The 12,875-nt window shown below is 28.9% G+C and overlaps 1 long non-coding RNA gene across 1 annotated transcript; it reads left to right on the top strand.

The window, feature by feature from the left end:
* Positions 1 to 2,092: 2,092 nt before the first annotated feature.
* On the top strand, positions 2,093 to 4,598 carry LOC145957055 (uncharacterized). Its single transcript, XR_014433482.1, has 3 exons — positions 2,093 to 2,338; positions 3,036 to 3,188; positions 3,383 to 4,598. It is a non-coding gene; the product is annotated as an uncharacterized LOC145957055 (long non-coding RNA).
* Positions 4,599 to 12,875: the final 8,277 nt, after the last annotated feature.

Raw genomic sequence — 12,875 nt, 5'->3', positions numbered from 1 at the left:
TATAATTTTAAATAAAAATAAGTAGATGTTAATTATAAAAGTAAGTACATATAAATAAAGAATAATTAAATATATTATTATTATTATTATTCGTAATATAAAATTATTATATATTATTATTATAGTACAAATATGAGATTGTATATTTGAGGATGACTTAAATGAATTAATTTGTACAAGATATACTGACAACATACATAGACATTTCGGTAGCTTACTCATCAGAACTTCACAGTTAAGTGTGCTTGACCTGGAGTAGTACTAGGATGGGTGACCTTCTGGGAAGTCTCCCAGAAATTGCACAAGTAAGAATAAAACACGTTAAACAGTGAAATATTGTGAAATAGAACCCTTGAGAAGCCAAATATGAGAGTTGTTACATTAATAAATTTATTAAAATTAAAAAAAAATTATAATTTCCGACAGATTTTTCCGTCGGAAAATTTGACAGCAATTTCTGAAGGATTTTTCCGTCGGAAATTTTGACAGCAATTTCCGACGGATTTTTCTGTTGGAAATTTCCGACGGAATTTTCTGACAGAATTTTCTGTCGGAAAATTCCGTCGGAAAAATTATTTCCGACGGATTTTTTTTTCCGACGCCACTTTTTTCGACGGATTGAAATCCGTCAGAAATCTGTCGGAAAAAGCAAAATTCGTCGGAAATTTACCTATTTCTGTCGGAAATTTCCGTCGAAAATCAGCATTTTTCTTGTAGTGGATATATATATATAAATGCTTGTGAATATTTCATTAAGTAATGAATAATGATGAAATTATGTTATGTTATCCTTATGTGTTTTACATATAGATATTTTCTTTTCTCACCGTACAATTTGTGGATATTTTAGGTGAGGAAGATCCGGCTATGAGTGGCATGTAGAATGTCAACAGTTGATTTATGGGTATGCTCTGATATTGTGACATCGGGGCAGTGAATTTCTAGGACATGAATTGTATTTGAATACGGAGTTGAACCTATTATTTTGAAAATATTTTGTAACCTCTTACGTTTTATTTTCCAAGTTTCACTTTCAGAATATTTTGGATATTGAAGAATGTTTCTAAAGGTTTCATGTGAACCCTTTTACCTATTTTGAAAATTTGATTTTCTTAGTTTATTTATATTATTACAATATATGTGTTGGGGTAGTAAGGGTGTCACATAGCGACCTAAGATGAAGAGAGGAGTAAAGCAATTGTATACTCGTGGTTAGTATGCTAGTGAGTGGATACACTACTAGAAAATGACTTATCTACGTCGCTAATTCTACATCGGTTTTAATAAAACTGATGTAGAAACAAAATGCGGTGGCATTTTTGTAATTATTTGAAGAATGTAAAGCAAATCTACATCGGTTTAATGGAAGACCGATGTAGTAGTAAAAGTGCGGTGGCAATTCCGTAAAAAGAGGAAAAACATAAAGATATCTAAATCGGTTCACTTTATGACCGATGTAGAATTGGATAACTTTCCCTACCCGCGTGCGCCATCTCCAAACAAAGCTGCCATGCCATCTCCAAAGAAAGCCTCCCTCCTTCCTCTCCGAAGAAAGTCCAATGGATTCGCCACTGGCCTCTGGCACGTCGAAACCGCATGAGTTCACCGGGGTGGAGCACAGTCCGCCAAAATCGGCATAGGTTAGGTGCGATTGATGGAACATGGTAAGCCTATCTTTCTCCGTATGGAAGTGCTGCGGGCACATAGAGATGTGGGTAGAGGAAGTCTCAAAAACGAAGGCCGAGCTGTAGGTTGATTCCCATCGTTCTCCAAAGAAAGCCCTAACTCCTTAATAGTAAGCACCCAGACTCTTCTCAGACCGTTAAAAACATCATCATCGAAAACCCTAACTCCTGCGGGTATGTTATTCTTTTCCGCTTTCAAACTTTTGATTCTACGAGAGCTTCCGGTATTAGTGAAAGTTGAAGAGTTCGCACGAAAACCCTTTATTTATGGCTCCTCTCTGCATTCAATTGGTGGCACCCGATTGTTTATTTTGTAGCTTTGATATATCTTTACCTGGTGAGGATCATGGTCGGCGATTTTGGCAACTTTTCTTTGGATATTCATTATTTGCTTTCTTTACCTTTTATATTTGTTTTTGCATTCTTGATGATGTGGAAAGAAAATAAACAATAAGGGGCTTGGTACTGGAATCGTGTTTTGGATTTTTTCTGCTTTGTAGTGTTTGTTTAAAGGCAAGAGAAAAGGATGGGGAATATTATTATGTTTCTGACTTTGATCTATTTTTTTTTTGGGTAAGGTTCATGAGCGTTATGTTACGAGGCTGCGGAAGAAGTTGCAGTCTGAGGAGAGGAAGCAAGCCAACCAAAGAAGGGTAATTATGCTGGTTTTAGTGTGGTTATTTGATTTTGTGGATCATGAAGTTTTAGGGGAAAATAGTATGAGTTTTTTAAGTATATAAACACTAAGCAGTGGTGAATGAAGAAAACAAACTAATGTCTGAATAAATTCTTCTTTGAAGTTTAGTTGTTCCCTTAACTTGAAACTGAAAGTGATCCTTAGAAAGGAAGTTAGAATCCACATCCATGAATGGATTATTACAATATTACTTGTCAATAAGATTCTATTTAGTGATAAGCTAATTAGTTTTCTTTTTGATGCCTTTGAAAAAAAATGCTTTCATTTTGATGATGAAAATAAAATTATATGACTTAATTAAATGAAGAAATGATTAAAACTGTAGTAATAAGAAAAAAAATATTCCCCAGTAGTTAATATATATATATATATATATATATATATATATATATATATATATTTGTAAATTAATATCAGTTCATTTAGGTATATTTTATTTATCATTGAAAGTTTAAATTTGAGATGTCATAGGCTCTGTTTGGATACAATTTAAACAAATTTTTGAGAGCTCAATAAAGAGTTTTTTTTAGTATAGAAGCTCTTAAAAGCTCATCTAGACTTGTATCTAAACATGCTCATATTCTAATTGCAAAGGATTGTTCTATGATGATTTTCTGATATAACTGGCAATGTCCTTTTTTCTTTTGTACTAGGTGCTTTCGGATTCTGAAACAGTCCGGTGGTTGAACCATGCAGTTGAAAACATATGGCCCATATGTATGGAAAAGATTGCCACTCAGAATATTTTACTCCCTATCATTCCGTGGTTCTTAGAGAAATACAAACCTTGGACTGCTGAATGACTCGTACTGTTCGGTTATTTGTCTTTGATTGTGGTTGATCATAATATGAATTTTGACCATTTTCTTGATAATTATGTGATATGAATTTCATATTCTCTATTCAACTTTTATCAAGAAAGATGCATTTTTTGTGAATATAAAATTGATATCTTGACTTTTGGTGTATCAGTTTGATATCTTTGTACTATATTTTGCAGAAAGAAGCTGTTGTTCAGAATCTATACTTGGGAAGAAATCCACCTTTGTTTACTGAAATGAGGGTTCTTCGCTAGAGTGATGATGATCACTTGGTATGTGATATTTAAAGCAGCATATCAAGAGAATGTCTCATTCTGCATCTGTGAATGACATTTTGTTCGGTCTAATTTAGATATTATGGTGTAATCTATGCAGGTTCTGGAGTTAGGAATGAATTTTCTCACGTCTGATATGAGTGCAATACTTGCTGTGAAACTAAGAAAAAGACTGGGCTTTGGAATGTGGACAAAACTTCACATTACGGGAATGCATATTGAAGGGAAGGTATGATAATGGGATTTTGATTTTACCGTGATTCGTTTGTTGAATATTATTTTTTTACATGTTTTTGGATACAAGCTTGGATTCAGGAATGTGCATGTGCCCAACATTTTTTAACTGAAATTCCCAATACTCTCACATGTAGTTTGATTCTTACAAACTATCCTTTGGAAGAAAGAGTTGATAGGGGTGTATTGTGTGGGGATGGCGGTGGTGTTGCACTTTGTTTGTTAGTAGTTATCCTTAAAATAATCTAGTAATTCTAATTAAAAAGAAGAATTAACAGGATGGCAGAGGAAGTTACATGTTAGTTTGCAAAAATGTTTGTTGTTTAATTTGGTTTTTAAATGTAACTACAAAATTCTCTTTTGTTTCCACTTTGTCGCTGTTTTTGAAGATTTATCCTGTTCAAATATTTGTAAGTAGGAAACAAAGTGAAAGCATTTTTTTTTACTTATTTGTGAATACAAAAGAATGAAAATTGAAAGTCTTTATTCAAATATTTCTAAGTGAAACTGGATTTTTTTTCTTGGTAGCATGTTGCATCATATCTTACATGAAGTAAACTGTGTGCCCTTGTGTCCCTCGCACAAGGTCCCAAAAGAATAAAAAGGCAAAACAAAAGTGGGAATATGGAATATCAGCCGCGACAAGCAAGCGTAAATAAAGGTACCTAAAGCATAGTCCACACTATGTGCTCTCCAATCTCAAAGTCTGAAAGTCTTAGTTGGTGTCTTAAAGCAACTATCATATCCTATCCAAGGATTTCCACCTTGTGGGGATTGCTGCCTCTTGCTTCCATCAATTTTCATTTATTAACTATGCATAATCCTAATTTAGTCTTTAATTTTTTGTAACAAACTATTCACTTTATTAGTGTGAGCAGGTTATATATTTGAACCTTTTACACTGGATTTTATATATGAATCATTATAAGTGTGAGCAGGTTATGTTTGACTCATAAGAGAACACATTTTAGTTTTGAATTTTGTTTACTTCGTAGAAATAATTAGCAGTTTATATGTTCCCTATCTTTTGGAAGGAAGCTTCACCATTATGTCCTTTTCATTAAGTTTCTTTTGCTCTTGATTTTATAGTTTCTTTTACATGATTGAAATCTTTAATGTGATAAATTAAAATTGATAATTTGTTTGTGTGATTTTTGTTATTGTAATTTGGTGGCCAAATTAATCTTGATTGACAATATTTGTCCATTATATATAGACAAAAAAAAGAATCCAAAAACAAACATATATTTTTTTTTTAAAAAAATGCAATCTACATCGGTTCTCAAGAGAACCGATGTAGATTTATGCTTAAATCTACATCGGTTCTCAGGAGAATCGATGTAGATTTAAGCTTAAATCTACATCGGTTTTTCAGAACCGATGTAAAAATGCATACATTTTCTACGTCGCTCTATTCTACATCGGTTTTAGAACCGATGTAGATGACTTTAGAGAACCGATGTAGAATATATATCTTGTAGTAGTGATAGACCTTAGTGGTGGGCTTGTCTGAGATGCTTAAGAGATGAATTTTATTTGGATTCTAGTGGATAGACTCACCAAGTTTACTTGTCTTACTCTTAGAAATCCTTTGATGGAATTGATAGAGTTGTATATCAGTAAGGTAGTGAGGTTGCATAAGGATTAGAGAGTAAGAAGCGAGGAGTCTACCATTACAAAAATTACGGGGACGAAATTTCTTAAAGGAGGGGAGTATTGTAACACTCCAAATTTTTTATTATTATTATGGGTATTTTCATAAATTTATTAAAAGTTTAGGGGTATTTTTGGTTGCCAGAACGGGTCGTTCCAAAGGTGGAACGGGCCATTCCAAAGGATGTAAATACGTTATTCTGCGTTGTTTCAGAACGGGCTTGGAACGGGCCGTTCTCCTTGGTGAACGGGCCGTTCTGGTTTGGAGAACGGGCCGTTCTGAAAGTAGAACAGGCCGTTCTGCTGGGATTGAGAACGGGCCGTTCCGATTTTGGAACGGGTCGTTCCAGTTGAGATTTTTGCTTGGTTCTGGAGGGTCTAGAATGGACGTTCCACTTTTGGAACGGGCCGTTCCGGGTTAGTTGAGGCAGATTCCTATAAATAGGAGGCCTTACCTCTCATTTTCTCACATCTCTCATTCTCTCTTCCTATTCTCTTCTGTTCTTTTTTCTTCCCCTCTTCGTCTCTCTGAAGACCATGGGGCACTTAGAGGAGGAGACCAAGAGATCCCTGTTGTAGTTTAAACTGCTGCTTATCCAGGTACGGGGGGAAAAGGGAATTATTTATATGTAGAGTTATATGAGGGAATTGGGTAGAGGAAGAATCCTTTAGGATTATGAGCAATTTTATAATTATTTCTGTTTGGAGAATTATTGATCTTATTTGATTCTGTATGAATTTAGGATTATGAATATATGATTTATTTGTAAAAATGATGGTCTGGGAGAGAGAACGAAATTATAGAAAAGTGCCTGTAGGCTAGGTTTTGGAAAAATTGAAATATTTCTGTTTGAGGAATTAATGATACCATTAGATTCTGTATGTGTTGAGGATTAGAAATATATATTTAATTTATAAGAATGATAATCTGAGAGGGAGAACGAAACTGTAGAAAAGTGCCTGTGAGTTAGGTTTTGAAAGAATTGGGGGTTTTATTGTTTATGTTAAAGTTATATTAAATTGATAATTCCATTGTTTATAATATTAATTTATGAATGTTATTGGTATATTATTTGATAAGAATTGATGATCTAGATGTGAATTGCTCGAAAGGTGTGTAAACCCTTATTTTGTTGGACTTGCCTGTTGTGTATGTGGTATGGAATTGAACTATGAGATGTTGTGTGGAATGTGAATGAAATGTGATTGTGGTTCTTCACACCTATCACCAGGGGTGAGCATGGCCCGAGATTGTTACATGGGTATCTTGACCTTGGTTAACATGTCAGGGGTGAGCACGACCCTGAGTTAGGGGTAACGTGACCTTGGCACAGTGTTATATCAGGGGTGAGCACGGCCCGAGATTGTTACATGAGTATCGTGACCTTGGTTAACATGTCAGGGGTGAGCACGGCCCTGAGTTAGGGGTAACGTGACCTTGGCACAGTGTTATATCAGGGGTGAGCACGGCTCTGGATTGTTACGTGGGTATCGTGACCTTGGTTAACATGTCAGGGGTGAGCACACACTACAAGAAAAATGCTGATTTCTGACGGAAATTTCCGACGGAAATAGGTAAATTTTCGACGGATTTTGCTTTTTCCGACGGATTTCCGACGGATTTCAATCCATCGAAAAAAGTGGCGTCGGAAAAAAAAATCCGTCAGAAATAATTTTTCCGACAGACTTTTCCGACAGAAAATTCCGTCAGAAAATTTTGTCGGAAATTTCCGATGGAAAAATCCGTCGGAAATTGCTGTCAAAATTTTCGACGAAAAAATCCGTCAGAAATTGCTGTCAAATTTTCCGACGGAAAAATCTGTCGGAAATTATAATTTTTTTTAAATTTAATAAATTTATTAATGTAACAACTCTCATATTTGGCTTCTCAAGGGTTCTATTTCACAATATTTCACTGTTTAGCGTGTTTTATTCTTACTTGTGCAATTTCTGGGAGACTTCCCAAAAAGTCACCCATCCGAGTACTACTCCAGGTCAAGCACGCTTAACTGTGAAGTTCTGATGAGTAAGCTACCAAAATGTCTATGTATGTTGTCAGTATAACTTGTACAATTTAATTCATTTAAGTCATCCTCAAATATACAATCTCATATTTGTACTATAATAATAATATATAATAATTTTATATTACGAATAATAATAATAATAATAATATATTTAATTATTCTTTATTTATATGTACTTACTTTTATAATTAACATCTACTTATTTTTATTTAAAATTATAATTTAAATTATTTAATTTTATAATTTATAATGATAATATAATTTATAAAATTATAAATATTTATTTATTACATACTTATAAATTAAATTTTAATATTTTAAATAAATTATTAATTAATTTAATATATTTATTTACCTTAAATCAAACATATAAAATTTAAAAAATGTATTTATCCTTATTTTTTTTTTCTAATTATCAACTATTAATAAAATACTAACTTAAAATCTTATCTAATTATATATAATATTTTCATATCAAATTTAAAACCAGATATTAGTTATACAAAAATATTAAGATCATATAGTAAATTGTCAATAAGATTTTAGTTAAATAATTTAAAATAATTAATATTTCAATTATATTGTTAATTAGCAAATAATTTATTCCAAAACTAATTAATTTTTTATATTAATTATTAGTAAAATTTAATAACTCTTAATTTAACAATTAATTGGATCGATGAAATTCAACACACCATGAGTTATTGAGCGGAATAACTTTACCAAGAGTTATTTTGTAAGTTATCTTAAATCAAACATATAAAATTCAAATAATGTATTTATCCATGTTTTATTTTTTAATTATCAACCATTAATAAAATACTAACTTAAAATCTTATCTAATTATATCATAATATTTTCATATCAAATTTAAAACCAGTTCTTACATTTTTGACAAATATAAATTTGTCTGAAATATTCTATCAATAATATAACTTTTCTTACAAAAATTTTCTCATCAAAAATATAAATTTTTCGACAGATTTAATTTTATTTTATAAAAAATCATCTTCGATTAATATAACATTTTGTATATATGATTTAAGAGTAAAAGATTTTCAATTTAACGGTTGAATTTACAAAATTCACATTTAATATAAAGTTATTGAGCGGTGTAACACTTAGTAAAATTAATACCATTGTAATTATAGCTCCCCTCATGTATATATATATATATATATATATATATATATATATATATATATATATATATATGTGTGTGTGTGTGTGTGTGTGTGTGTGTGTGTGTGTGTGTCTATATATATATATATGATTTAAGAGTAAAAAATTTTCAATTTAACGGTTTAATTTACAAAATTCACATTTAATATAAAGTTATTGAGCGATGTAACACTTAGTAAAATTTATACCATTGTAATTATAACCCCCCTCATATATATATATATATATATATATATATATATATTAAATGCGACTTTTACAATGTATTACACCGCTCAATAACTTTATATTAAATGTGAATTTGGTAAATCCAACTGTTAGATTGAAAGTTCATATCTCTTATAGATTATATATACAAAACTTTATATTAATCTAAGATGATTTGATACTTCATTTTTATAAAACAAAATTGATGTAATATATTCATTTCAAAATACACTAAAATATGAACACTTGGATTATCTTCGAGTTGTTGTTCAATTTTAACAAAACTTGATATACACGTATAAAGTGATATGAACTTTCAATTTAACGGTTGGATTTACAAAATTCACATTTAATATAAAGTTATAGAGCGGCATAATACTTAATAAAAGTTACACCAATATAATTATAACCCCTTATATTATATATATATATATATATATATATATATATACACACATACATATATATACAGCGATAGCTGCACGTTTGGAATAGTGAGGCACTTGCCCTCACTACTATTTGACATATACACAATTTTTTATCTAAAAAAATAATATATTTTAAAAAATAAAAATTATATTCTAATAAAATAAATATATAGATTCAGAAAAAATGTTTATTTATTTGATATCTGTCAAATTTTTGAAGGAAATTAATTCTCATGTGATAAAAAAAATTTCTTAATAATGAATTAATTTTTAAAAAAAGTTTAATTATAATATATATATGTATATAGATATATGTCTTAATATTCACATATATAATGTAATATATTAAAACAAATAATTTTTTGATAAAATAAAATTTGTAGCATGCATGTTTTTCTTTTGTGTTTTTTATTTATTGTATACGTTGATTGAAAAAATCAAAATAGTAAAATTGTATACATTGATTAAAAAAATCAAAATAAGAAAAATCATAAGATTTATATTCTATTTAGAATTGTTATTATAAGATATATTTTAAAATAATTTATCATCTAAAAATATATATTAGATATTAAAAACAGATTTATATCATAAATAAATTAAACTTTATTTTTATAAATTTAACATATAGATTTTTATATTTTTAATAGTGTTAAATTATTATAAAATAAGTCTATATGATTGTAGTTCTACCCAAATATTTAAAAATTATCTATGATAGATAAATAAGTCACACTTAAAATATATATTTTTAAAGAAAGTTAGGTTCAAACCAAGTAAATTATAATAAAATATAGTATAACCTAATTTATTTTCATCTTTAATACTAATCGTAGATATAAAAAACTTGTAATAAATAATTATAATATATATTTATACCTTTAAAAGATATATAAATTTTTTAATACTACAAATATATATAAGAAATTAAAAATAATAAATTAAAAATAAGAAATTAAAAAAAGAAATTTAAAATATAAATTAAAAATAAGATTTCCGACGGAATATTCCATCGGAAATTTCTGACAGAAAATTCCGTCAGAAATTTCCGACAGAATAATTCTGTCGGAAATTTTCCGGCAGAAATTTCCGACGGATTTATTTTTCCGTCAGAAATTTCCGACGGAATTTTCCGTCAGAAAGTTTCTATCAGAAATTTCCGACGGATTTATATTTCCGTCGGAAATTTCCGACAGAAAATTTCTGACAGAAAATTCTATCGGAAATTTCCGACGAAAATATAAATCCGTCAGAAATTTCCGACGGATCCATATCCGTCGAAAATTTTCCGTCGGAAATTTACATTTTTCTTGTAGTGACGGCCCTGGGATAGGGATAACATGACCTTGGCATAGTGTTATATCAGGGGTGAGCACGACCTGAGATTGTTAAATGGGTAGCGTGACCTTGGCATAGTGTGAAGTGTAAGATTGTGTGGATTGTGATGGATTGATGAAATTGTGGATTGAGATGTGAAGATGATAAAGGATTGTTAATTATGATATATATATATATTGCTTGTGAATATTTCATTAAGTAATGAATAATGATGAGATTATGTTATGTTTACCTTATGTATTTTACATATAGATATTTTCTTTTCTCACCGTACAAATTGTGGATATTTTAGGTGAGGAAGATCCGGCTATGAGTGGCATCTAGAATCTCAACAGTTGATTTATGGATATGCTCTGATATTATGACATCGGGGCAGAGAATTTCTAGGACATGAATTGTATTTGTATACGGCGTTGAACCTATTATTTTGAAAATATTTTGTAATCTCTTATGTTTTATTTTCCAAGTTTCACTTTCAGAATATTTTGGATATTGAAGAATGTTTCTAAAGGTTTCATGTGAACCCTTTTGCCTATTTTGAAAATTTTATTTTCTTAGTTTATTTATATTATTACAATATATGTATTGGGGTAGTAAGGATGTCACAAAAAGCAAAACAGAAAACATTTAGTTCTAATATGAATTAGAGTGCTCTGTGGGTTCTTACGAGAAACCCTATGAGAAAACAGGAAAAATATAAATGTTTTCTGTTTTAGGAATAGTGTAAATATTCACTAATATATACACTAATTCATATAATATAAATATTCATATTTAATGTATAATATCTATTAATATATATTTAGATTAATTATATAATATCACATATTAGTGTATGTTAAATATGTAAAATATGAATTAGAGTGCTCATAGTGTATACCTAATATTATACATATTTACATATTTATATTAGTTAATATGAATATTAGTGAATACACATTATATATATTCTCTATAATATATATTTTCATTAATCTATATATAGAGTATCATTACATATTAAAATATAAATGTTTTCTCTTTTATATTAGAACTAATCTAATTTCAAAATCAAATACATATTTTCACTATACATCACACAAGGAACGTAATATAAATGTATATAGTGTAAATACATATGAATCCTATTCTTTTTATAATATTATATGTTCACTATATATTTATATATATAATACTCTGTATGTAATACATGTCATATTATAACTAATATTTTGCCACAGAGCACTAATTAGATATATACAATATTCACTAAATCAAATAATTAATTAGAGTGCAAATGTAACTCTAATATAATTAGTGTTATATGAAAATATATTTATATTTATATTAGAACTAATATATACATATTTTCACTATTAATATATTAGAGTAAATATATTTTCATATAACACTAATTATATTATAGTGTAAATATAATAAATATATATTAGGGTTTACCATAAATATTTCACTATAATGCATATTCTCACTATGATTAGGGTGTTTTATATATACATTTACCCTAATTCATATAAATATATGAATATTTTATATACACTATACATATTATATATTCTGATTCATTTATATATTAATAGTGCACTATAAATGTTCTAATTTATACACTAAATATGAATATTTAAATTATATGAATTAGGACTAATATTCACTAAACTCTAATTATGAATGTACTAATATATGCACAAAGAACATATATACACTATTATAATTATGTATATTACAGAGTATAAATTTCCTATACTATAATGTATAAATGTATCTATCACTATAATTTAATCCATATATTCTAATTTCAAAATCAAATACATATTTACACTATACATCACACAAGGAATGTAACCGAACATTCAAAAAGGAAAACAGAAAACATTTAGTTCTAATATGAATTAGAGTGCTCTGTGGGTTCTTACGGGAAATCCTATGAGAAAACAGGCAAAATATAAATGTTTTATATTTTGCTTTTTGATTCTTCTGTTACGTTCCTTGTGTGATGTATAGTGAAAATATGTATTTGATTTTGAAATTAGATTAGTTCTAATATGAATTAGAGTGCTCTGTGGGTTTTTACGGGAAACCCCATTTCAAAATATGCAAAATATAAATGTTTTCTGTTTTGCTTTTTGAATGTTCTGTTACATTCCTTGTGTGATGTAAAGTGAAAATATGTATTTGATTTTGAAATTATACTATAATATTAAATATGTATTTATATAATGCTAGTATAATTAGTGTAATATACATATAATATTATATTAGACACTAGGGAAAATATATAAATGTAAATATAATAGGGTTCTTACGAGAACATATTCTCATATTACACTATAC

Source organism: Cajanus cajan, chromosome 4 (genome assembly GCF_000230855.2).
Source record: "Cajanus cajan strain Asha chromosome 4, NIPB_CcT2T_4, whole genome shotgun sequence".
Classification (NCBI taxonomy): Eukaryota; Viridiplantae; Streptophyta; class Magnoliopsida; order Fabales; family Fabaceae; genus Cajanus; species Cajanus cajan.
The sequence above is the reverse complement of the archived record's forward strand: the minus strand, read 5'-3'. Positions and strand labels throughout refer to the sequence as shown.